This window comes from Pelophylax lessonae (genome assembly GCF_965119305.1).
Source record: "Pelophylax lessonae genome assembly, chromosome: 3".
NCBI lineage: Eukaryota > Metazoa > Chordata > Amphibia > Anura > Ranidae > Pelophylax > Pelophylax lessonae.
Genome location: NC_138770.1, coordinates 175533555 through 175560707, shown reverse-complemented (window position 1 = coordinate 175560707; position 27153 = coordinate 175533555). Strand labels below are relative to the sequence as shown.

Below are 27153 nucleotides of genomic sequence, written 5' to 3'. Positions count from 1 at the left end.
CAAAAACGATGTTCTATAATACACATGTCCACTGCTGAAGACCAAGGACTTTTACTGGGAAATGAAGTTCAGGGGACAAATGCTTAAAACATTGCATGCCCCTTGAGCACATTTAAAATTATAGATAATGACATGACTCATAGCTAACCCTTATAATATTTTTCTTCCCCTGCACTAAGCCACCCATCCTTTCCCTTACTATTACATAACTTGTCTTGCTGAGAAGGAGCCTAGCTTGCTAGCATTTTAAAATAATTCTCAGGGACACTGATGTTAAGACAATCTAATTCTTCGCCAGCGGCATGCAATAAAGCATCGGTATTTCATACATATTAAAGTACATATGTTGCTGGAATAAGACATAAAGTGAATATAATGCAAGCACCACATTTCTTAAACCCTCTCCAAGGTTGTCTAGGGACCCCTGTAACCCATAGTGCCCTAGTCTGCACAATTTGGTAGATGTAAAATCTTGAAAGCTGATATAAAAAATTCAGTGTAAGTGATGGTGGCTAATTGGGGATGTAAAACACCTTCTCCACACACCACTGGAATTAAAATGTATCTAAAAACAAAATAGGATAGAGAAATGGTTAAACCTGAATTTTGTATTACTATCCATGTCCCCCTATTTGTCCTGTGGTCACTGTCAGTGGGACAGAATGTGATTGCAAATCCAGAATTTTACAGCTGTTCCCCGCACCAGGGGAGGACTGGGCCAGGGGGCAGGAGGGCAATTGCCCCTCTAGCCACTCTGATGCCCCATAAAAGGCTACACCGCTTCTGCCACAGACATGCGTAAATGATTCCTGGTGAAGAGAAGTAAAAAATCCCCACAGCTGACCTACTATGTGCAGGATAAAGACAAGGACAGAGCGCAGTCCTCCCCCCAACATGGATGATGTAAGCTGTGTCTGAGCAGAGGCCGGTTCCATCCCTCACTGGAGATTCTCCTCCTCTGGCTAGCCCCGACCGAGCTATCCCAGCTCCCCTAACCGCCCCCTGTTGGCCATGTCGGAAAACCGGATTCGGACGGTGAGTATAGAGTACCTGGAGTACATGGATCAGGCAAAATATATGATGTGTAAGTGTACTTAACCACACTGCCCCAATGGAATTTCTCCTTGGATCGCATATGTGCATTAAACATATATTATTGTTTTCTCAGATATGGTGATATCCTTGATAAAGGCACCCCATTGAATTAGAGCCGAAACGCGTTGGATGTTTTCGGATGTTTTCTCTGTCAAATCCAAAGTTTTTTGTCAAAGCACGGAAAAACATTCAAAAAGTCACCATATCACTTTAGGTCACAACTTCGACCTTTCTCACCATCTTCACACTAATGGGCCTCTAGCCCAGCACACACAATACGTGTATCTTTTAATTTATTTCAATAAATTGTTTCAATAAATTCACAAATGTATAATCCCCCCTTTTTTGCCCATAAAGTCCCACCTTTTCCTTTGGCTTGAGGCACCAAAAAACCCCACAGAGAGTACCTGGAGCTGAGCTTCAGCATGGAATGGGGATCAGGAGGAGGCCGGGAAGAGGAATAGTGGGAGGGGAGGCCGAGTCACTTCACCATGGGCCTCTGGTTTGTACTTGCCCCCTGGGCTAAACGTTGCCAGTCAGCCCCTGCCCCGCACTATGAAAATATTTTCTCACTCTGTGTTTCCAGGAAAAGAAGTGATGGGAAATCTTACTGAATCACAGTCATAAAAAAAAAAAAAAATGCCAAAAGGATCTAACCCTTTCCCAACCAAAAACTAAAAGATACTATACTTTAAGGTTGGGGTAAGCTGAAAGTGTAACTCCACTTTTTTTGAGAAAAAAAAAACATTCCCCTCTGGGTGATCTCTGTACATTGCAGGGATTTTAACAAACGTTGTTGCAGATTCCTACATGTTATTCTGAAGAAATCATTGTTTGTTCCTCTGTGCCTCTGTGATGAGTGAGTCAAATGGGAGGGGTTTCATAATTATCTATCAGCTGTGGCAGCTGCAGAGCACTAATGAGGAAAGCTGCTGGGCCTGCATCCCTTTAGACGTGTTCCTATTGGAAGTATCTCACCAAAAATGACATTTGTGTTGCAGGGGATGCCGGAAATCTGACTTCTATTTTAGGCAGACTTCTGGGAAAATTGGTGAGCCAATCACACAAGCAGGAATTGATGTTTCTGGGGTGTGGTCAGTACACATTCTGTGTACAGAACAGCTCCAGGTAGCCATATTGCGTTGCATTTCAGAAAATGACAACGACTGCAGATTGAAAAAGAAAGGTCATTTTTAATAACATTCAATTACAATATGATTTGTGTCTCAATTATATTCGCTTTATTGTTTTTTCTTTATTTGTTTTTTCTTTTCCCCACGAAAGTGGATTTACCCTTTAACTGATTATTTTGTAACGCTTGGTTTTTTCCTATGGCTTGGTGTTTACTTAATGCCAAGTAGTACTCATCATGGGGTTTTCATTAATGGTACAAAGACTTGGGATGAGCATTTAACAAGGAATAATCACCAAGCACTTTAGTGAGGATAACGAGCCCGCCTGTTAATGTATGCTAAATTACAAAAAACATTTATTTCCTATTCAATGCTTGTATTTCTAGTGGAAAAAGAAATCATTTCTACTAATAACAGTTCATGTAATTTCCCACCCATTCTTCCAGCTGTATCTTTTATGTAGTGTATTTTCGCAGTGCCCCCTTCAGTGGTGTTACATAACCTTCTGTTCTTTATACAGAAGTATATCTTTTGCTCCTTTGTCTTCTCTAAAGGTTTATAGGAATTGAATTATTTTTTTAATCTCCTAATGGTACCATTTAAAAGCAAATTTAAAAATCCACTATTAAAACCAAAATTCTAGATATTTTCCTGTGTTTGCAGCACGCCCTGGCAGGAAAATCAGCCTTTTTGCTACCGCTTTGTGTACATTTTTGTGCAACTTGAAAATTCTAATACTAAATAAATACAATTTACAAAAACCTGCAATTAGTGGACAGACCTACAGCATGTTCATTTTACACTGCTGGAAAGTGATTTTTGTTTACCTATATCTGAAATTCAAAACACGCCTATAAATTCTTGTTTCACATAGGGTTACCTTGGATGACTTGTCAAGGAGGGGGACAGGTAATCTCACATATTTCTGTAACTATATTGTGTGTCTGGTTGCATATTTCGTTATTAAAGTGATAGTAAACCATCACCTTGTAAAACAATCCATACAGTTTAAAATAGGAATTCAATGCAAAACATTTGTGTATAGATATAAAAAAACATGATAAATACCTTTTTTCCCCTTTTTTATATAAGTGATCACATTCCCTCTATTCTCAGCTGCATAAGAGCTAGGGGAGGAGAAGCAACATCACACTGATCTTCCCAGTGAAAGACTGTGCAGGGGAGGCGTACCAGGACAAGTCTAATCATTGGAGGAGAGCAGCCTGATTTCCCAGCACGGCTAGAGAACTGACCGCAGTGTGTTTAGTGTGGTCAGTTTTTAATAGGAAAGCAGAGGGACTGGCAGAAACACCAGGGATTTCACACAAAGGAAGCAATACAAAGAGAACAGGATATTTTCTCATATAAGTAGATGGTACAGCAGGCACATTTCGGGAATATGAACATACATATATATATATATACATATTCTTTAATTTTTTTCATTACGGTAATTATTTCCAATTTTTTTCCTCTGTATCATGAGTTCTGTCAAAGTGGTTTATGTAGTATAGTATTTAACAATTAACCCATGCCCCCACTTCATAATGTATAGAATTCTTCTATTTATCTTTCTGACTTAAATCACCTGACAGTTAAACACACTTTAACGAGTTCATTGAGAGAAGTTCAGTAACAAATCAGTTTGAACCTTACAATGTGAGTCATCATAGAGGGTCTAAAAAAAGCCATAATACTAAAGGCTAACTTCATGAAGCTATAATTGGTTTAATATAACCTCTTATTTATAGCCATAATGGTCGAAGAGAGCTGAAAAAAGCACTAATATGGCCGGAAATAAGGTAAAAATTGTAAATCATAAATTCAGCCTTATCTACTTATATAAATTTAACAGAAGAGTGGGTTCAACTGTAGTAATGCTGATAACTGCGCCAATGGGTGGGTGAAATGCGTTAAAGTGGTGTGGCTTGGGAGGAGGCAGAGCTGAAGACTTTCTGATACTTTGTGAACCAGACGGCTTCCCATGTGCGCTTCAATTTTTTTCTTTCCAGAGTTGTCTATTGGGCAGGCTGAGCCCTTGGGAAGCTAGCACCTGGCAGGGTTAGAATCACCATGTGACTTAGATGGAGCTTTGAGTGGTGCTTCAGGTCTTTTGGGTTTCAATGTTGATGATGTGGTCAGTTTTTTGCATTCTTATTGTAAAGTAGAGGCTCTAGCAACTAGAATGTTATGAGGTGAGGTGTAGCACGGATCTGAGAGAAACTAAGGCCCTGTATACAGCCTGGGCCCAAAAACGGGGGTTCTCTCCGGCATGGAAGAACTTATTTAAAGACAAGAAAAGAAACTTTGTGCCTGTACTCCACCAGTAATGTACATGTATTTACTATGGTAGACATGGCAGGTTCATATTTACATTCATACATTATACACCTTATGACCACACATTAGATCAAAATGACAACCTCGACAACTATGTCATATTTGGTGGTACCTATATGGGTAGTTTTTCCAATAGGCCTTGAAGTCCTATTGGAAAAGGCTTGTTTTTCTGCTGTGGTGAATATGCACCAATTGCTAAATGATCACATACTTTTCTCCAGAACTGAAGTGCTTGGAATTTGGTCAGTGACTGGGAAGCTTGGCAACACACATACGTGTTGGGACCTAGCCATGGTGGGCCTGCCAATGGTGGAACAGACAATAATGGAGGCACTTTGAGTTTCACAGTTTTTGTCTGATCATAAACTCAGATTCCAGATTGTTGGCTGATGTTTTCCCCTTATTAGCACTGGTGCCAGTATGTACACTAGCCCTTGAAAACTTTAGCTTGTACTCAAGTCAAGAACGAACTGTTACACATTTTCAGGAAGTACTGTACTTGGATCCATTTCTTACCGGCAATATTTATGATCAGAGCTGCCATCAGGGGGGTACAGCCCATACAGATGTAGGGGGCCCAGGCGTCCTGAGGGGCCCAGTCCCGAGTAATGACCGGGCTCTAAGTTGACACCTCCCCTTTTTTCCTTTCCTCCCCTAAACTGGCAAATAGTCCCCACTCTCGCTGGTGCCACCCACTGCGCTGGCTCGTGACTCCCAGCCTCCCGCTGGCCGTCGCTGTCAAAATTATTGGTTGCTAGGACTGCCTGGCGTCCTAGCATTTAATCATATGCATTCACAGGCCCGGGCAGAGGAGGAGGATGTAACTTGGTGGTCAGGCACGGTAGGGCCAGGCCTAAAGCTGAGTAAGGGGCCCCAAAATTTCTGATGGCTGCCCTTATGATAAGTTTTTACATTCTCCAGCTGCTCTGAATAGCTAGGTTTCTAAGTGTCTACTGCATAACCTATCCCTTCAATTTGTCCGCATTCTGTATGAACACTGTGGGCTGATTCCATCCTCCATCTGATTCTTGAGGTTTGTACTGTATGTATTCTGATGAGCGGTGCGTCATTCTGTAAAAGCTCTGCTACCTGGACATTCCTTGTGGTAATTAAAGGCTATGTTCAACCCATGTTTAATAATGGAAAATATCACAGTTCCCCAGGAAGTAGCAAAACTAAACGCTCAGTTGTCAAGAGAACTGAACATGAGTTCAGTATGACTTTTATCCTGCATGAATGAAGGTTAACCTCCTCAGCTGGGTATACCATAATTAAGGGGATGTTTCTGCTGGTCCGTTATTACAAGCCTGCGGGTTCAGTGTGGTGGGCACGAGCCGCTGTTTAAAAGGAAAAGATTTGGCTCTTTAGAAACAGGTTAAAATATGTAGGAGATAACTAAAAGTGGATGGATTTTGTATGTCTTTTTATGCATTTGGTGTTTATTAGGGTTGAGCGAACACCTAGATGTCCGTGTTCGACGGGTTCGGCCGAACTTTAAAAAAAAGTCCGGGTCCGTGTCCCGGACTTTTACCGAACTTTTCCCGGACACCGAACCCCATTGAAGTCAATGGGGACCCGAACTTTAAGGCACTAAAATGGCTCTAAAACACCAAAGGAAAGGGCTAGAGTGCTGCAAATGGCAGCAAAACGTAATTAAGAGCATGGCAAGTGCTCTGCAAACAAATGTGGATAGGGAAATAACTTAAAACAACAAAAAAAAAACAGAAAAATAAAACAATGTTCTTCTTCATCTCTGAAGGACGAGGCCCATATGGAGTAGGAGGGAGGTTGAGGTGGTGGTGGATGTGGCGGTGACATAGGCGTGCGCACAGGGTGTGCTGGGTGTGCCTGGGCACACCCTAATCACCTAGGGCACATAGCATTGCCAGTGAGGAGATGGGAAAGATCTCCCTGGGACCTGCTCTGCTCTATTTCTCCTTGCCTACAGGTACATGGCCCCGATACATTACTCTCCCTGCTGGCAAACACATGCATGTGTATTTCAACTTTGGGGTGCACACCTTAATGCAATAGGCTGCGCACACCTATGGGCGGTGTAGGTGGAAGCGGCGGTGGAGGAGGACCAGGGCCGGATTAACAGCATCATGGGCTTGGTGCTGAGGATTTTGAAGGGCCTTAAGGGCCGTGCCTTGCCATGCACCCAGAGGAGGAAGGGTGCAGCCATGCATGCCTAATTCAACATGGGATGCTGTCTCTGAAGCCCATAAACACATCCATGCATCGCCAACTGTCCCTCCTTGTCCGGCCTTCACGCTGTGTGGGGAGGTTCTGAGGGTGCTGCCTGGGGAAGCGAGCATAGAAGCCAGACTTCTGTGTTTACAAGTGACAGAAGAGCGGTAACAGTGAATATGGCCAACCCGGGGCCTATATAAAAGGTAGGGGCCTGGAGCTGCAGCTCCAATAGCCCCTACATTAATCTGGCCCTGAGGAGGAGGACGAGGTAGCCAACACTGCTTCTTTTCAAAAATTTTAAATGAGGGTACACCCCAAAAGAGTGAGAAAGAGCAAAAATGGAACAATGGGTGGGTAAGGTCGGTATCCATTGCTATTCTGCATAAGGTACGGAAAAGTCCCGTGGGATCCATGCCTGGTTCATTTTAATGAACGTGAGCTTGTCCACATTGTCTCTGGACAGGCGGCTGCGCTTGTCTGTTATAACGCCCCCAGCCGTGCTAAATACCCGTTCAGATAATACACTGGCTGCAGGGCACGCCAGCACCTCCAAGGCGTAAAGGGCAAGCTCAAGCCATGTGCCCAATTTGGAGACCCAGAAGTTGAAGGGGGCAGACCCGTCATTCACTACATGTAGGCGTGTGCACACATACTGCTCCACCATGTTGGTAAAATGCTGCCTCCTGCTAAGACGTTCCATCTGAGCTGCTGGTGCTGCTGTTTGTTGTGGCGTGCTGACAAAGCTTTTCCACATTTCGGCCATGCTAACCCTGCCTTCTGAGGTGCTGGCGGTGCCCTGGTTGCGTTGGCGACCTCCTCCTCCTCCTCCTCTGCCTTGTGCTTCCACTGTGGCCCCGCTGTCAGATGGGAATGCCAGCAGCATGGCGTCTACCAGCGTGCGCTTGTACTCGCGCATCTTGCGATCGCGCTCCAGTGAGTGAATTAAGGACGGTACGTTGTCCTTGTAACGGGGATCCAGCAGCGTGGCCACCCAGTAATCAGCACAAGTTAGAATGTGGGCAACTCGGCGGTCGTTGTGGAGACACTGCAGCATGTAATCGCTCATGTGTGCCAGGCTGCCCAGAGGCAACGAAAGGCTGTCCTCTGTGGGAGGTGTATCGTCCGTGTCCTCTGTATCCCCCCAGCCACGCACCAGTGATGGCCATGAGCTGGCCTGGGTGCCACCCTGCTGTGAACATGGTTCCATCTCCTCCTCCAGCTCCTCCTCCTCCTCATCCTCCTCATCCTCCAGAACTGTGCCCCTGCTGGACAATTGCGTCCCTGGCGTTTGCGTGTGCAGGAACCCACCCTCGGAGCCCCTTGCGAATGACTGCCCTGAAAGCCTTGGAAATGTTACCTCTTCATCCTCCTCCTCCTCCTCATCCTGTGCCACATCCTCTTCCATCATCGCCCGAATTGTTTTTTCAAGGAGGCATAGAAGTGGGATAGTTAAGCTGAGAACGGCGTCATTGCCACTGGCCATGTTGGTGGAGTACTCAAAACAGCGCAACAAGGCACACAGGTCTCGCATGGAGGCCCAGTTAAATTAAATAGCGGAATAGAAAATATGATCCAAAAAAAGTGTATGTATATCACACGTACACAACCACACTGGGCCCCAATTACTATTGTTTGTACCCCTAAAAGGCTAGATGAGGAGTAGGGGGAGTATGGAACAGGCAGCACCCTCAAACCTTCAGAAGTATGAGATGAACCCCAACAACTTGGAAAGGTGGATCTCTCTCACACGTACCGACACAGACTATCCCGCAATTCAATTGATCCTCAAAGGTTTTTATTGAATAGCGGAATAGGAAATATGATCAAAAAAAAGTGTATGTATATAACACGTACACAACCACACTAGGCCCCAATTACTATTGTTTGTACCCCTAAAAGGCTAGATGAGGAGTAGGGGGGGTATGGAACAGGCAGCACCCTCAAACCTTCAGAAGTATGAGATGAACCCCAACAACTTGGAAAGGTGGATCTCTCTCACACGTACCAACACAGACTATCCCCCAATTTAACTGATCCCCAAAGGTTTTTGATTAAATAGCGGAATAGAAAATATGATCCAAAAAAAGTGTATGTATATCACACGTACACAACCACACTAGGCCCCAATTACTATTGTTTGTACCCCTAAAAGGCTAGATGAGGAGTAGGGGGGGTATGGAACAGGCAGCACCCTCAAACCTTCAGAAGTATGAGATGAACCCCAACAACTTGGAAAGGTGGATCTCTCTCACACGTACCAACACAGACTATCCCCCAATTTAACTGATCCCCAAAGGTTTTTGATTAAATAGCGGAATAGAAAATATGATCCCAAAAAAGTGTATGTATATCACACGTACACAACCACACTAGGCCCCAATTACTATTGTTTGTACCCCTAAAAGGCTAGGAGTAGGGGGAGTATGGAACAGGCAGCACCCTCAAACCTTCAGAAGTATGAGATGAACCCCAACAACTTGGAAAGGTGGATCTCTCTCACACGTACCAACACAGACTATCCCCCAATTTAACTGATCCCCAAAGGTTTTTGATTAAATAGCGGAATAGAAAATATGATCCAAAAAAAGTGTATGTATATCACACGTACACAACCACACTAGGCCCCAATTACTATTGTTTGTACCCCTAAAAGGCTAGGAGTAGGGGGAGTATGGAACAGGCAGCACCCTCAAACCTTCAGAAGTATGAGATGAACCCCAACAACTTGGAAAGGTGGATCTCTCTCACACGTACCAACACAGACTATCCCCCAATTTAACTGATCCCCAAAGGTTTTTGATTAAATAGCGGAATAGAAAATATGATCCCAAAAAAGTGTATGTATATCACACGTACACAACCACACTAGGCCCCAATTACTATTGTTTGTACCCCTAAAAGGCTAGGAGTAGGGGGAGTATGGAACAGGCAGCACCCTCAAACCTTCAGAAGTATGAGATGAACCCCAACAACTTGGAAAGGTGGATCTCTCTCACACGTACCAACACAGACTATCCCCCAATTTAACTGATCCCCAAAGGTTTTTGATTAAATAGCGGAATAGAAAATATGATCCCAAAAAAGTGTATGTATATCACACGTACACAACCACACTAGGCCCCAATTACTATTGTTTGTACCCCTAAAAGGCTAGGAGTAGGGGGAGTATGGAACAGGCAGCACCCTCAAACCTTCAGAAGTATGAGATGAACCCCAACAACTTGGAAAGGTGGATCTCTCTCACACGTACCAACACAGACTATCCCCCAATTTAACTGATCCCCAAAGGTTTTTGATTAAATAGCGGAATAGAAAATATGATCCCAAAAAAGTGTATGTATATCACACGTACACAACCACACTAGGCCCCAATTACTATTGTTTGTACCCCTAAAAGGCTAGGAGTAGGGGGAGTATGGAACAGGCAGCACCCTCAAACCTTCAGAAGTATGAGATGAACCCCAACAACTTGGAAAGGTGGATCTCTCTCACACGTACCAACACAGACTATCCCCCAATTTAACTGATCCCCAAAGGTTTTTGATTAAATAGCGGAATAGAAAATATGATCCCAAAAAAGTGTATGTATATCACACGTACACAACCACACTAGGCCCCAATTACTATTGTTTGTACCCCTAAAAGGCTAGGAGTAGGGGGGAGTATGGAACAGGCAGCACCCTCAAACCTTCAGAAGTATGAGATGAACCCCAACAACTTGGAAAGGTGGATCTCTCTCACACGTACCAACACAGACTATCCCCCAATTTAACTGATCCCCAAAGGTTTTTGATTAAATAGCGGAATAGAAAATATGATCCCAAAAAAGTGTATGTATATCACACGTACACAACCACACTAGGCCCCAATTACTATTGTTTGTACCCCTAAAAGGCTAGGAGTAGGGGGAGTATGGAACAGGCAGCACCCTCAAACCTTCAGAAGTATGAGATGAACCCCAACAACTTGGAAAGGTGGATCTCTCTCACACGTACCAACACAGACTATCCCCCAATTTAACTGATCCCCAAAGGTTTTTGATTAAATAGCGGAATAGAAAATATGATCCCAAAAAAGTGTATGTATATCACACGTACACAACCACACTAGGCCCCAATTACTATTGTTTGTACCCCTAAAAGGCTAGGAGTAGGGGGAGTATGGAACAGGCAGCACCCTCAAACCTTCAGAAGTATGAGATGAACCCCAACAACTTGGAAAGGTGGATCTCTCTCACACGTACCAACACAGACTATCCCCCAATTTAACTGATCCCCAAAGGTTTTTGATTAAATAGCGGAATAGAAAATATGATCCCAAAAAAGTGTATGTATATCACACGTACACAACCACACTAGGCCCCAATTACTATTGTTTGTACCCCTAAAAGGCTAGATGAGGAGTAGGGGGAGTATGGAACAGGCAGCACCCTCAAACCTTCAGAAGTATGAGATTGTGTTCACTGTACCCCACAAAGATTGAGTTCACTGCACCCCACAATGATTGTGTTCACTGCACCCCACAAAGATTGTGTTCACTGCACCTCACAAAGATTGTGTTCACTGTACCCCCCAAAGATTGTGTTCACTGCACCCCACAAAGATTCTGTTCACTGTACCCCACAAAGATTGTGTTCACTGCACCCCAAAAAGATTGTGTTCACTGCACCCCAAAAAGGATGTTGTTCACTGCACCCCAAAAAGGATGTTGTTCACTCCACCCCAAAAAGATTGTGTTCACTGCACCCCACAAAGATTGTGTTCACTGCACCCCAAAAAGATTGTGTTCACTGCACCCCAAAAATGATTTTGTTCACTGCACCCCAAAAAGGATTTTGTTCACTGCACCCCAAAAAGGATGTTGTTCACTCCACCCCAAAAAGATTGTGTTCACTGCACCCCAAAAAGATTGTGTTCACTGCACCCCACAAAGGATTTTGTTCACTGCACCCCAAAAAGATTGTGTTCACTGCACCCCAAAAAGGATGTTGTTCACTGCACCCCAAAAAGGATTTTGTTCACTGCACCCCAAAAAGATTGTGTTCACTGCACCCCACAAAGGATTTTGTTCACTGCACCCCACAAAGATTGTGTTCACTGCACACCAAAAAGGATTGTGTTCACTGCACCCCAAAAAGATTTTGTTCACTGCACCCCAAAAAGATTGTGTTCACTGCAGCCCAAAAAGATTGTGTTCACTGCAGCCCAAAAAGATTGTGTTCACTGCAGCCCAAAAAGATTGTGTTCACTGCAGCCCAAAAAGATTGTGTTCACTGCAGCTCACACACAGAAAAATGGATGTGGATCACTGACACCTGCCTATCTCCAATCCCACACCACACAGCAATATCGATTGTAGTTTGTAGAACACAGTTTCCCTAAAATTCAGCAGACTCTGTCCCTAACAGGATTGAGAAGAGATCGTAGATCAGGATTGAGTGCAGATTCACCCCACCCCCCACACAGCAATATCGATTGTAGTTTGTAGAAGACACTGACCCTATAATTCAGCAGACTCTATCCCTAAAATGCCTACAACTCGCCCTGCCTAAACACTCCGACCTGTCCCTCAATTCTATCCGGACACAAATGGTTTTTTCCTGCCTATCTTTCCCTAATCAGCAGCCAGCACATTGATGTGTGCTCTGTCCCTGATATAAGCAGCATAATGACGCCGCTGCGGCTGCCTCGAACTTATAAAGACTTGGTCACATGCTATCACAGCTACTGAGACATTTGCAGGCATGGCTGGGATGGCTTAAGGCACACCAGTTAAACGATTGTTGATTGGCTGTTGAAAGCCCGCCATGAAAAGAGCGCCAAAGCATGCAAAACCCGGAAATAAAACGACCGAACACGGATTTTTACCCGAACATACAGTAAAGTGTCCGTGTCCGTGTTCGGGTACAAAAAATCCAATTATTCGGTACGAACACGAATAATACAGTCCGTGTTCGCTCAACACTAGTGTTTATGTGTAGATAAACACATACCTCAAAACAATACCTTGACCTGCAAACATTTTGTTGTTAGGAAACCATTGAAACCTATCAGTTTATTAAAACAGTGTGCATTGTGAACTAATCAGCATTTCAATCAACAAAATTAGCTACTATTGGCCACATGCTGAGTTATATTCAGTTCACGACTCTCGCTGTTGGTGCTTTCTGGTGGTACTGTGGCAGCCCACATTACCAATAAATGTTGATTTGACTTTTGACGTACATTTATTGAACAGTAATCAACACGAAATTCACTGCTTCAAGAAATGACCAAGTTAATGAGAAATATTTGTTCATGGTTTCCAGATGAAGATGTATGGTTTCTCCATGGAACTAGTCCTACATTTTAACGCTGGGTCCGTTTTGAATTTAAAACTCTCTATAGGATGTTCAGTTTTCAAAATGTAAAATTTAAAGTTAATATAAGCATCTGATGTGCTACAATGTACACCTGGACGAACCTTTACATCCTTGACATTCTGAGGTGTTAGTAGGGATGGGCAGGGTTCCCCCTGAGGAGGAGGTTGAGGGGTTAGACAGCACCATATTGAAATGGATCAATTCGCTTATAGTAACGATATGGTAAACTATGGCTATCGAAAGCACTATACTAACGATCCGAAAATTGGCAGATCCTTCATCAGATGATTTTTTACTTTCGATTTTCTTATTGTGTGTACGGGTCTTAAGTCTGTAGGGTTCAATATTGAGTTGGCCCACACATTGCAGCTATAACAGCTTCATCTCCTCTGGGAAGGCTGTCCACAAGGTTTAGGAGTGTGTATGGGAATGTTTGATCCCTAGTTTTGGCTTTGATTCTGTGTGTCTCATGCTGCCTGTGTGTGCAGAGCTGGGAGAAGCTGTACATAAGCTTGTAGTTCAAAACGAGAGCATGTACAAAGTGGAGACTCCAGTGGGACTTCATAGGTTCTGCCAGGCACATACAAGAAGTAGAGCAGAGCAGCCAAGGAAAGTATGAGGAGCAAACACAGAGGAGGAAAAAAGAGGAAAAGTATGCATGTCCCTTAAAGTCCTTAAGTGGTGATTATCAATTCAAGAACTTGTTGACAGGCACATGTGATCTGCAGAAGACCTCCTTCTGACTTGCATTTCCATAAACTTATATAGGAACCCATTTTAAGTTAACAAAAAGTTGTCAACACTGGCCTTTAAAAGTTGCATTTAATAATAGTAAGGGGGATCAGGATAAATTTTTTCCCTTGCTGTAGTAAATTGGATCATGCTTAGGTTTTTTCGCCTTCCTCTGGATCAACAGTGGGTATAGGATTGTGTATATGGGATTGTATGATTTTTTTTTATTGGTTGACCTAGATGGACTTGTGTCTTTTTTCAACCTGACTAACTATGTAATAATGATTAAAAAAAAAAAATACAAGGGTCCTTTCACACAGGCTTTCCGCCCGGCGGACTCCGTTTTGCTCAGTGAGGATTGATCTGCCGATCCCCGCTAAGCAGGCGGATGACAGCTCCATCTCCGCCCACTATGCAGAGACGGAGCTGTCAGATCCCCGCTCTCCTCTATGGGAGATCAGGTGAAAATGGACTGCCTGTCCATTTTCATCCGATCCGATCCTCCAGACAGATGGAAAATAGGGTTTCCATCCATCCGGATTTCACGGACAGGATCGGATGGGATCGGATAGCGACGGGTCTCACCGGAGATGTCACTGCTGACATCCGCTGCCCCGTAGGGATGCATGGAGCATCCGATCCGGTCCATCTGAAAAACTAATTTGCGGACCGGATCAGAAAGCCCGTGTAAAAGGACCCTTAGTTTATAGATTAGTAAACATAGTGTAACAGAATTGTAGTATGCCATAAACAACAGTCTGTAAGCATTCCAAGTGCTTGTACTGAACTGCAGGTGCATTTCCTTGACTAAAGGATTAATGAACTTGGGTCCTTAAGACCCGGTTCACACTAGCGCGACTTGTCAGGCGACTTGGTTGCCTGACAAGTCGCGGTGGGTCGCCTGCCGTAGATTAGCTCAGGACCCATTCTAATATAAGCGACACAAGTCGCTCCGTCTTAGAAAAAGGGTCCTGTACTACTTTGGGGCGACCTGGAGGCGACCTGCATAGACTTCAATGTTATGAAGTCCGTGCAGGACGCCCCAGCAAGTAGCGTCGCCCCTATGTGAACGGGGTCTTAGCACTAGAATAAAGACGCACGCTGTGTGACATGGCCAATTTATTCATCAAAGAATAAATAACATCACATTTACCATAACAATAAGTACTAAATTCAAAAATGATTTTCTAAAAATGCCCAATAACATGGAGTCTTTGGGTGTCCTTAAGGCACAATTTTAACTATAATCGTCCATGTCCTCAGCCGCGCCCCAACCGGCTCGAAGGCGTTACGACCTCACACATACTTCTAATCCCCCCCCCCCCAGGAAACCTATCTCCTGGGAGAATGACCACAAACCAAATGGGGAGCCCCATACCCTAGATGGGCCCCCACCATTAGGTAAAATGTAAGTAATCACTGACCCCCCAGAGACCCCCTGACCTACCAACTGCTGTGACAAAACACGCAACATACATGTATTTGTTTTTTTTTTTTAATTCAGATTTTTTTTTTTTAATATAAACTCAATTAGAGTTGAAAATACAAAATTATTCCCACAACCTGTACTCCTCAGCAACCCTTAACAAAAGGGCGGGTGGGAGGGAAGCTACCTCTTCTCCTGAATTATTTGGACTGAACCCAACACCACCTATCTGCATTGCCTCTGACATCTGCTCTCAGCCCATCCAGGCTTTTCCTCCAATCAGGTAAGGACTACTCCCCATTGCCACCCCTCTGACCTTGCTGACCCTTCCCTGACCCCCGCCCCTTTGTCCATTTTCTCCTCCGGGCCTGAATTTTTCATCAGTACTTGCTCTAAGGGGCCACAATATCATTTGGCAGGGCTCCATTTACAGCTAGGATCCAACATCTTTCAACGACACGTTGTGGCTATATTTGCACTCTTTGATTATCCTTGTATTATTTTATATTTTTCCATTACCTCTGTCTTTGGTTATCTCTTTTCTTCAGTTTCAATACTGTATGACAAGGTAGATCATAATTCTGTGGAATGTGAACAGGAAAATTGACTTATGCAATAGAGAAACGAACATTTCCTGCCTGTCACTGTCCCCATTGTGAAGAAATGAATTCCGGAATTATCACACTATAAATCTGAGGATCATCTTCCTCCAACCACTTCCCTTCTTCTCTCCTCTCCTCCTGTGCATGTATACCACTGCATAGATATATAAATATAAACTCATTTCACAGAAATTAACATAAAACCCAGCCAGGATGCACAGAAAGTTCTGTGTCTATCACAGTATTAAATATATCTCTTCAGAGCCAGGCACACCTGGGAGACGCCAGGAGAAGGTTTTCTTTATAGGTAACTAATACATGCTCAATGTGATTTCCTATCGGTTCTTTCTCCTATGTTTTATTTAAAATCCTTCTTTCTTATCAAATTCGAAGTATAATTGTGAAAATCAAAACAATTCACTAAAAAGGCGCTAAAGCGATAAAATGAAGAAAAATGAGTTATTTTTAATGTTGCACAACCGGGGCTTTTTTCTTGGAGAATAGGTACAGGAACTCCCCCTTTCCAAGTCACCCCTTGTCTTTGCCCCCACCCACCTCCGAGCACCGTTCTTTGGTTCCACCCCCTACCCACCTCCCAAGACCACCCCTTTTAGAGAATACAGTAACATTTGTGGTACTAACTAATTCGTATAGACCTTGCTAATGATAACAAGAAAAAAAGTAAAATAGATTCCCTGCAGCCAGCAATAATAGTGCCCCCCCCCCCAGCAACAATGGACCACCCACAACAAAATTCCCCCTCCCCAGCAACAGTAGACCCCCCCGCAGAAACAGATCTCCTTGCAGCCAACATCAATAGAACCCTACCAACAATGGACCACAAGAAAATATCTCCCCCTTCCCTCAGCAACAATAGACCCCCAGCAGCAACAACAGACCTTCCATCAGACAGCAACAATAGACCCCTCCCTCAACAGTATATCCCTCCCAGAAACAACTGACCCTCCAGCAACATAAGACCCACCCCCTGGCAACAATAGACCCCTCCCTAAACAGTATATCCCTCCCAGAAACAAATGACCCTCCAGCAACCACCCCTGGCAACAATAGATCCCCTGCCAGTAACAACAGACCTCCTCAGCAACAACAGACCCCCCCTGCAAAAATAGGTCCCCTCCAGTGACAATAGTTCCCCCAGCAGCCAGCATCAACAGACCCTGCAGCACACCCCAGCACCCCGTACCATTACAGACATTCAGTCCTGGAGGTGCCGGATCTGCATTTCTGAGTTCCCACTCTTCTGTGCACAACTGTAACTCTTACAATGCTATAGCAGGGCATTGTGAAACATTGCATTCCGTGACTGCAAACATGCTCTTTTGTATATATTACTTGATTAATTATCATTAGGTGTAGGACCCCCGCAACACTTCCACTTACATAGATCATGAAGAATTAATATGAAAAAATGACTACTTAAATCCAAAAGTTTTTTTTTTTTTTTGTTCACTTCTACTTTTACTTTGTATTACCTTTTCAAAATACCATACGCAATAATAACGAGGTTACAAAAATAATATATTTTTATAGAGGTTGATTTATCAAACCAAAAAGAGTGACATCCGAGGAGAAAAAAGAGGGACATTCCCTCCAGATGAGGGACAGTGCAGAGCTACACTATATTGTCAAATGTATTGGGATACCTGCCTTTACACACACATGTAAAAAGAACAGAAAAGCACTCTAAGTGCAGACTGCTTTAATTATTACATATAAAAACAGAAAAGCAGCAACTCACAAAACCAGATGGTAATGGGCTGACATAGTGTAGAAGATTCCTCCGGGTGGTGCCGTCTCTCTGAATGGATGTTTGGTATGCAGTATCACTGTGGAGCCGTCGGTAGCAGGAGAAAAAGTGGCCGGCCTTATCTCAAAGCTGTCCAGGACCTCCAACAGGACTAAACGGCGAGAGTGGAAGTGAGAGTCAAGGCTGGGACACCCGGAACTGGAAGACGCACGACGCATTTCTGAGCATGCGCCAAGTCCGGAACGCTCTTTCCTCAGGTGCCTGCTACCAACAGCTCCACGGTGATACTGCATACCGAACATCCATTCAGAGAGACGGCACCACCCAGGAGGAATCTTCTACACTATGTAATGAATAAAGCAGTCTGCACTTAGAGCGCTTTTCTGTTCTCTTTACATGTTGTTTCAGAGTTTTCTTCCTCACTCCTGAGTAAAGCTGCTTGGTGCAGCTGGACTTTCATCTGACAATAATTCCCCCCCCCCCCTTTTTTTCATTGGGGTTTTTTATTGGACTTTTTATGGACATTTTACATAATTTCCTTATTATGCGGATGGACTGTAGTGCTTACAAGTCTTTGTTTTTTACGCGCACATGAACTTTAATGACATCTCAGTCTTAGTCCATAGGGTTCAATATTGAGTTGGCCCACCCTTTGCAGCTATAACAGCTTTAACTCTTCTGGGAAGACTGTCCACAAGCTTTAGGAGTGTGTTTATGGGAATGTTTGACCATTCTTCCAGAAGCTCATTGTGAAGTCAGGCAGTGATGTTGGGTGAGAAGGCCTGGCTCGCAGTCTGTGCTCTAATTTATTCCAAAGGTCTTCTGTCAGGTTGAGGTCAGGACTCTGTGCAGCCCAGTCAAGTTCCTCCACCCCAAACTTGCTCATCCATGTCATTATGGACCTTGCTTTGTGCACTGGCGCGCAGTCATGTTGGAACAGGACGGGGCCATCCCCAAACTGTTCCAAAAATGTTGGGAGCATGAAATTGTTCAAAATGTATTGGTATGCTGCCGCCTTAAGAGTTCCCTTCACTAGAACTAAGGGGCCAAGCCTAACCCCTGAAAAAACATACCCCGCACCTTAATCCCCCCTCCACCAAATGATTTGGACCAGTGCACAAAGCAAGGTCAAATAAAGACACGGATGAGCGAGTTTGGAGTGGAGGAACTTGACTGGCCTGCACAGAGTCCTGACCTAAACCTGAGAGAACACCTTTGGGATCTATTAGAGCACAGACTGTGAGCCAGGCATTCTCAACCAACATCAGTGCCTGACCTCACAAATGTGCTTCTGGAAGAATGATCAAACATTCCCACAGACACACTCCTAAACCTTGTGGACAGTCTTCCAGGAAGAGTTGAAGCTGTTATAGCTGCAATGGGCGGGCCAACTCAATACTGAACCCTACGGACTAAGACTGGGATGCCATTAAAGTTCATGTGTGTGTAAAGGCAGGCGTCCCAATATTTTTGACAATATAGCGTATGTGTTTTGAATTATTATACATACTGTAGAGCAGTGATTCTCATTTTTTTCACCAAGGCCTCACATCTTGGTCACAGAAAACTCCTTGGGTTTCATTATTTGATATCTTATAGGTAAAAATGTAAGTTTTGTGGGAGGTGGTAGAAAATAGAACTGCTATACACACTACACACCACAGGTTTAGCATAATTAGTGATAAAACAAAAGTCTGAATGAAAATAAAAATAAAATGTAAAGTTTAGGATAGTACAGCCTCTCAGGCCTCACTAACTTGGACAGTAGGCCTCAAAGTTGGAGAACCTATTGTAGAAGCTCAAATTTACAAACCGTGTTAAGGAAAATGTGAAGATGTTATCCATATTGTTTACTTTGGAGATCCTCTCTTTTTCCCCATCACTACCAACACAGCTAATGTGGTTGCTTTCATGAACTTTCCATGTTAAATCAAGTTGATATAATACAGCTCAGAAGAACATCATTATTTTGCTAGGAACATATGACAATTTCTGATTTCACATTCAGCATCTCTTCAAGTGAAATGTCATCATTATAGTCCTATTTAACAGAGAAGGGAGAGGTTCCAGACAAGATACCAGGGCCAGATATACCATGAGGCAATGGCAGGCCTGTGATAGCCTTTTCCTTGACTGTTATCAGCCACACATTGTGAACCCCATCAACAATAAAAATACACAGTAATAGCATTGGCACTGGTATCTTCTCTCCACGTTCTTCTTCTGTTTTGATTGGACATTGCAGGCCTCCTCTGCAATAAAATAATGTATCTGTTCGAAATGTTTTAATTTTAATACATTTTTTTTTAGAATTGTTTGAAATTTTTTAAGATTTTAGCTTTAGTTACACATAAATTTTACACATTTTCAGAATATTCTAAGCCAAAATGTTTTTTTTTTTTTGTAAAATGAATGATCCTAGAGGTGATGATACTGTTGCTTTGACAACAATCGTGTGCCCACTAATTGAAGTGATGGAATTCAAGCGCCGCAGTGAGACATCTTATTTATTTGTCAGTTTGATGCAGTTTATTTTATGCATAATACTTTTTTTTTTTTGCCAAAATTTTGCCAATGTTGACAACTTTACATTAAAAATGTTAAACAGAAGATTGTTTAAAATTCTGGCCAATGGTTAAATTTAGGAATCCTTATACAACCTTGCTGCTTCCTTTAACCACTACTTGGTCATGTCAGGAAGGGGAGGAGCAGTGTCTTTTGGATTATACAAGTGATCAGGTGGTAATGTTAGTAGGGGTAAGAAAGGTTACATAAAAAAGGAAGAATGAAGATTCCAATCATTCCGTGTCTGCTACCCCTCTCTGCCAATCCCTTCATTGACTTCTGCTCATCCAACAAATTAAATTCAAAAAGCTAACAACGTCATAGGCGTGCGCACAGGGTGTGCCGGGTGTGTCTGGGCACACCCTAATCACCCCATTTGCATTAGTTTTATCCAGGGATGGCACCAGGTGGGTGCTTGGGGGTGCCAGTGGCCAGTGTAAATGTCCCATTATATTAAAGGTTAGGTTCAACTTTAGGAACACGTTACACCAATGTTTAGGGGGTAACGTAATATGCTCCTAATCAACTGCCTCCCACCACCAGAACCTCCTCCCTGTGACAGCAGGTGTCACTCACATGTGTTTGAGCTTTGGGGTGCACACCCTAATGCAATAGGCTGCGCACACCTAAAAACAACGTCATAGGTGTACGCAGCCTATTGCATTAGGGTGTGCACCCCAATGCTCAAGAGACTAATTCCGCTGCTCCAGGTGAGTCGGCAGGGCTGGAAATGAACTAACAGGCTCCTGGGATGGGGGAAATAAGAAGAGGATGGCCGCAACTCCCATACAATGCAATGTCATTTATTCAGGACATATTAAAAGCAAGCACAGATGATATACAGGCATAAGACAGGGGAATAAAAAGTGACGCATTTCACACGACTAGCGTGTTTCATCAAAACCCCAATGCTCAAACACACGTCCTCTGTGTGTGTCTACCGGCCCACACAGTGCCGGCACAGTGAAAGAGAAGTGCGTAAGCTCTTCTCTTATGGCAGAGCCGGAACGAGGGAGATCTTTCCCATCTCCCCATCTGCACATAGAGCGACTATTTTAATGTGCACAAGGTAATTAGGATGTACCTAGGCACACCTATGAACAACGTTCAAAGCCATCCATAACTTTGCCCCCAGATACATCACCAACCTCATCTCAAAATACCTACAAAACCATTCTATGTGCTCCTCCCAAGACCTCCTGCCCTTTAGTTCCCTTGTCACCTCCTTTAATGCTCACATCCAGGCCTTTTCCAAAGCCTCTCCTATCCCCCGGAGCTCCTTACCCTAATCTAACTCTCTACTACTCTATTCGTCTTTAGGCAATTCCAGAAAACAAATCTCTTCAGGGGCCTATTCTACCTTTTAATAATAAACTGTACTTCTACATTCTCCATCAGCTCATCTCCTACAGTTATTACGTGTATCACTTTGCCTTTCCTTGTAGATTGTAGGCTCTAACAAGAAGATCCCTCTGACTGCTCTTGTATTGAAATGTCTTGTAACTGTAGTGTCTTCCTCCGTTTTGTAAAGTGCAGCACAAACTGTTGGTGTTGTATAAACCCTGTAACAAATAATGATAATAATAATACATAGAGGGATGTCCTAAAACCGACATAATAGGCGAGACCCTTAGCCAAGAGTGCGGCTTTGAAATGGAAATTGGCAGCTCTAAAAACAAACATTTCTGCTGAATAACATACCCTGGAAAATCTCACAACTTGCATTACTCAGAAGTGATAGTTCATTTTCAATATTTCACACATGGGGTCATGTAATTCCCAGATCCTTTCCAGCATAGGAAGCATTACCTCATAGAGACGGATTTGCATGGAATGTCTTTATCCTTTCTGTATTTATCTCATTGGGACAATTACTTTTCTCATAGCAATACAGAATATGCAAAGAGAGGGGGTGAAGAAAAAGTATGTGGGGTGGGGGGGGGGGGGGAATGGGGCTTATGTCTACAGGCGATCTTGTCAGGCACTGTGTTTTCTATTTTCTCTTTTCTATTTGAATGACAAACGCAGTACTTGATAACAAAAGGCTGCATGTGACCTACTTTGCATACAGTTGAAATGCATCCCGAAAAGATAGAGGATAGAAAAAGGCTACATCAAAAAAGAAACGAAGCCCAATGGAGGCCAAATGCAGCCTCTCAGCTGTCATGACTACTTTTCAATTATTTTGCTGATCTGCATGTGACAGGCTTCCAAATGCAGGTGAAAAATGCCCATAGATATGAGCCCTTAACAAACTTGTTGCATTGTCCTGAGTGGGACACTTATCTACCACCTGAGTGGGACACTTATCTACCACCTGAGTGGGACACTTATCTACCACCTGAGTGGGACACTTATCTACCACCTGCGTGGGACACTTATCTACCACCTGCGTGGGACACTTATCTACCACCTGCGTGGGACACTTATCTACCACCTGAGTGGGACACTTATCTACCACCTGAGTGGGACACTTATCTACCACCTGAGTGGGACACTTATCTACCACCTGCGTGGGACACTTATCTACCACCTGAGTGGGACACTTATCTACCACCTGAGTGGGACACTTATCTACCACCTGAGTGGGACACTTATCTACCACCTGAGTGGGACACTTATCTACCACCTGCGTGGGACACTTATCTACCACCTGCGTGGGACACTTATCTACCACCTGAGTGGGACACTTATCTACCACCTGAGTGGGACACTTATCTACCACCTGAGTGGGACACTTATCTACCACCTGCGTGGGACACTTATCTACCACCTGCGTGGGACACTTATCTACCACCTGCGTGGGACACTTATCTACCACCTGAGTGGGACACTTATCTACCACCTGAGTGGGACACTTATCTACCACCTGAGTGGGACACTTATCTACCACCTGCGTGGGACACTTATCTACCACCTGAGTGGGACACTTATCTACCACCTGAGTGGAAAACTTATCTACCACCTGAGTGGGACACTTATCTACCACCTGCGTGGGACACTTATCTACCACCTGAGTGGGACACTTATCTACCACCTGCGTGGGACACTTATCTACCACCTGCGTGGGACACTTATCTACCACCTGAGTGGGACACTTATCTACCACCTGAGTGGGACACTTATCTACCACTGTTCTTTTAGGATTGGCAAGTCATAGATGCCTATTTTATAAATGGCAATGCAGAAATCACTCTTATGTGGCCAGTGCACCCATTAAAGTAAAAGTCCAGGCTAAACCTAACTAACCTTAAAGTGAATGTAAAGTTTTGTGTTTTAAAAACAAAAACAAAAAACATGTTATACTTACCTCCTCTGTGCAGTTGGTTTTGCACAGAGTGGCCCGGATCCTCCTCTTTTCGGGTCCCTCTTCCGCTCTCCTGGCCCCTTCCTCCTGTTGGCTGTCCCCACAGCAAACAGCCTGCTATGGGGGTACCAAAGCCGAGCTGCAGCTCCCTTTGTCCATTCAGACATGGTGCTGCTGTTCGGCCCTGCCCCCTCTCTCTTCTGAGCTTAGCTCCACTTTTGTTGAGAAAAAAAAAAACATTCTCCTCTGGGTGATTTATGTACATTAAAAGGATTTTAACAAACTTTATTGCAGATTCCTACCTTTTGTTATTCTGAAGAAATCACTGTTTGTTCCTCTGTGCTGAGTGAGTCAAATGGGAGTGGTTTCATAATTATCTGTCAGCTGTGGCAGCTGCAGGGCTCTAATGAGGAAAGCTGCTGGGCCTGCATCCCTTTAGACATGTTCCTATTGGGAATATCTAGCCAAAAATGACATTTTTGTTGCAGGGGATGCCAGAAATCTGACTTGCATCTTAAGCAGACTTCTGGGAAAATTGGTGAGCCGATCACACAAGTGGGAAATGATGTTTCTGGGGGTGTGGTCAGCATTCTGTGTACAGAACACCTCCAGGTAGCCATATTGCATTGCAATTTCATAAAATTACAACAGCTGCAGATTGAAAGGGAAAGGTCATTTTTAATAACATTCAATTACAATATGATTTGTGTCGCAATTGTATACCCTATATTGTTTTTACTTTATTTGCTATTTTTTTCCCCCACAAAAGTGGAGTTACCCTTTAAAGCAGGCATGTCCAACCTGTGTCCTGGGGGCCACATGCAGCCCGGAACCCCAGGCAATGTGGCCCACTGCCCCCTGACAATTTTTTTTTTGCTTGGGGAGGAAGGAAGTTGGGTCGGGGGCATGGCCACAGCGGCTTCCAACTAACGGTAGGCAGAGGCTGCCTCGGAGGGGATGGGGGGGGGGGGGATGTGAGCATGTGCAGTGATTCTGACTCCTACCAACATGACCACTTCAAATCACTAAAGTGGTCATGGTGGTTAGAATGTTCCTTTAATATCTCAAAAGAAATAAACCTCCGTATACTGATTCTATTTCATTTGATCATCCTCTAGCTGTGTTAAATGAATGCGGGGGGTGCGGTGGCTTTTTATTACTTGTATACCTTAACTATAGTATATATTTTATATGCGGCCCAAGAAAATTTCTCTACATTCAATGTGGCCCAGAGAAGCCAAAAGGTTGGACATCCATGCTTTAAAGAAAGCTCTATTTGTGGGAAAAAATGATATCAATTTTATTTTGGTACAGTGTCACATGACAGTGCAATTGTCAGTTAAAATAACACAGTGCTGTATTGCAAAAAATGGCCTGCTCACGAAGGAGGGGGGGTCAATCTTTCGGAGGGTAAGTGGTTAAAACATAAAGAATGAGCACAGGTACTCTGGTGTAGATTTATTGCAGGCCCCTCTGTTTGATGAAATGTGTGATTTGTCTGATTTGGTGATTTACTTTCCTTGCAGAGTCCAGCCCAGTGGACGCCATCAGATGTCATGTGACAGTGCGGAAGGATGTATCTGACCCCCCCCTCCCCGGAGAAGATAAGATGGATGAAGGGTCCTCTTCGCCTATTCTCTCCCCTCCAGCCCCCCCTTAGCTTCCATGACTTACCACATAGCTGTATATTTCTGTAAGTTCCTGCATTGTACAATTACCCCTCTCTGATTTGTCACCTGTGTTCAAAATGTTGGAGTTTGTAACAGTAATTTCAAAGAAGAAAAACATTGTATTAAAAAGAAGAAAAATCTAAATTGCACTCAATAAAAATGAATCAAATTCCTCATTGTTTGTTTTCATTTCAGATGAGAAAGACACCTGACTGCTACATAGAAATTTGCTGGGGAGAATGGCGCTATTGTCTACACGATAAACCATTATACTAGTCAGACAAAGGGTGTATACAAACATGTTTCCTCTTTTTAAAGGGGTTATATAGAACTAAAAAACAAACATTCTTCATAGATGGGACAATCAGATTTTTTGATATCACTCCACGTGTTGGCTTTTTATTAGTACTGCTTGTAGTTATATAATCATTAAGGCAGGGAAATGCTGTACAGCGGAAGATTACGGCAGGCATGATTGAAAGAGGAGTCAACCAATTGAGTGTGGTGGCCACAACCTCTCTCTGCTCTCCTTTCTTATAATTCAATTTTAATTGGAGGAAACCAGGATAACTATTATCTCAATGATTCATTTTTGTGGCATTTAACTTTTTTTTTTTTTTTGACATTACATGTTTTCATTTTAAATTTTACAAATTAGAGAAAAAATATGATTATTAACGCTGAACTCTAGCCAAAATCGTTGACCACTTGAACTGTAAAAATAGATGAACACTAAACTAATGAAGTGTGTGCAATGTGTGGCCACAGCTATATTGTGTAATACTATGCCCTCGTACAGTACAATCAATGCCGAACGTTGGTAATTAAGCTTGCAGTTTTGGCTGGAGTATACAGGTCACTCTCTCTGCAGCTCATCCATCATAAAAATATCTTGCATTATTTTTAATGCATGCAAGGCAACTTGTGGTTGGAAGAGGTGTGGATGAACATTATAATCCCCCTTACTCCAATCACAAAATGTCTTGTGTTCTTTGAAAAGAATGCAAGACATTTTCAGAATGAACTGGCAGTAGAGTGTGCAACCTGCTGTGATCTGTGTACTCCAAAACTGTTCAAAACTGTATACTCCATAAGTTCCACCCTGACTGTACTGTATGGGGGGAATACAAGTAAGTAAGAGTTGTACTTTTTTTTTTTTAAGAATCATACTTGCCTAGGTAGATGCAGCAGCATCAATACAATGTTGCATCTGTCCCCCAGAGCCTCTAACACTGAGAACTGAGCGATTGAACACCACCAATCGCTCAGCGGTTCTCACAGCTCCGTGAGCTGAGAGCCGGTGTCAGTCACCGGCTTTCTGCTCTGACAACCCCCCCCTCCCACAAGCTCACTGGAGCACTAGGCTGTGGAGAGGATGGGAGCAGCCGGCTCAGGCTCTCAGCGATTCTCTGTGACATCGGCCGACAGAGGGCTTCAGCTCATTGTCATCTGAAAATGGGTCACAGGAGTGCAGAAAATGTCTTGCATTCTTTTCAAAGAACATAAGACATTTTGTGATTGGAGGAAGGGGGATCATAATGTTCATCCATACCTCCTCCAACCACAAAAACAAATCAGCGATAAGTAATGGTATTAGAAAAAAGTAACAGCAATGACAATACTGTGGTAACTCCTCTGTAAACTGTAGGTTATATCCATTATAAAGTGTACTCTTTATGAATAACAGAGATGAAATTTAAGACTCCCTAAAGAGGTACCTCTTACTATGTTCTTGTGCAAAGTTCTTGTGAAGCCCTAGTTCTTCAGTCGGCTAGCGCTGGGACCCAGTCTTTATGGTGGTGCACATGAGTACTGTCCCAGTAAAGTCTGCATGCAGTAAATAATACTGCTAGTTAGGTGGCCAGTCCTTATGTGCTCAGTCCCTGCTACCAGCAACAGGTTAATGGCAGCAATGTCTTCTCCCCAATCCCAGCAATAAAGCAACAGGGGTTCTGCTGACC

At 43.5% G+C, this 27153-nt stretch overlaps 1 protein-coding gene across 2 annotated transcripts in view; it reads left to right on the top strand.

The window, feature by feature from the left end:
- EPHB1 (EPH receptor B1) overlaps positions 1-25368 on the top strand; it is a 453186-nt gene extending 427818 nt beyond the window's left edge. For both annotated transcript variants that reach the window (XM_082252213.1, XM_082252214.1), the window contains exon 17: positions 25049-25368. The gene's annotated coding sequence lies outside the window, so the exon portion shown is untranslated. The remainder of the gene's footprint in view (positions 1-25048) is intronic.
- The last annotated feature ends 1785 nt before the right edge of the window (positions 25369-27153 follow it).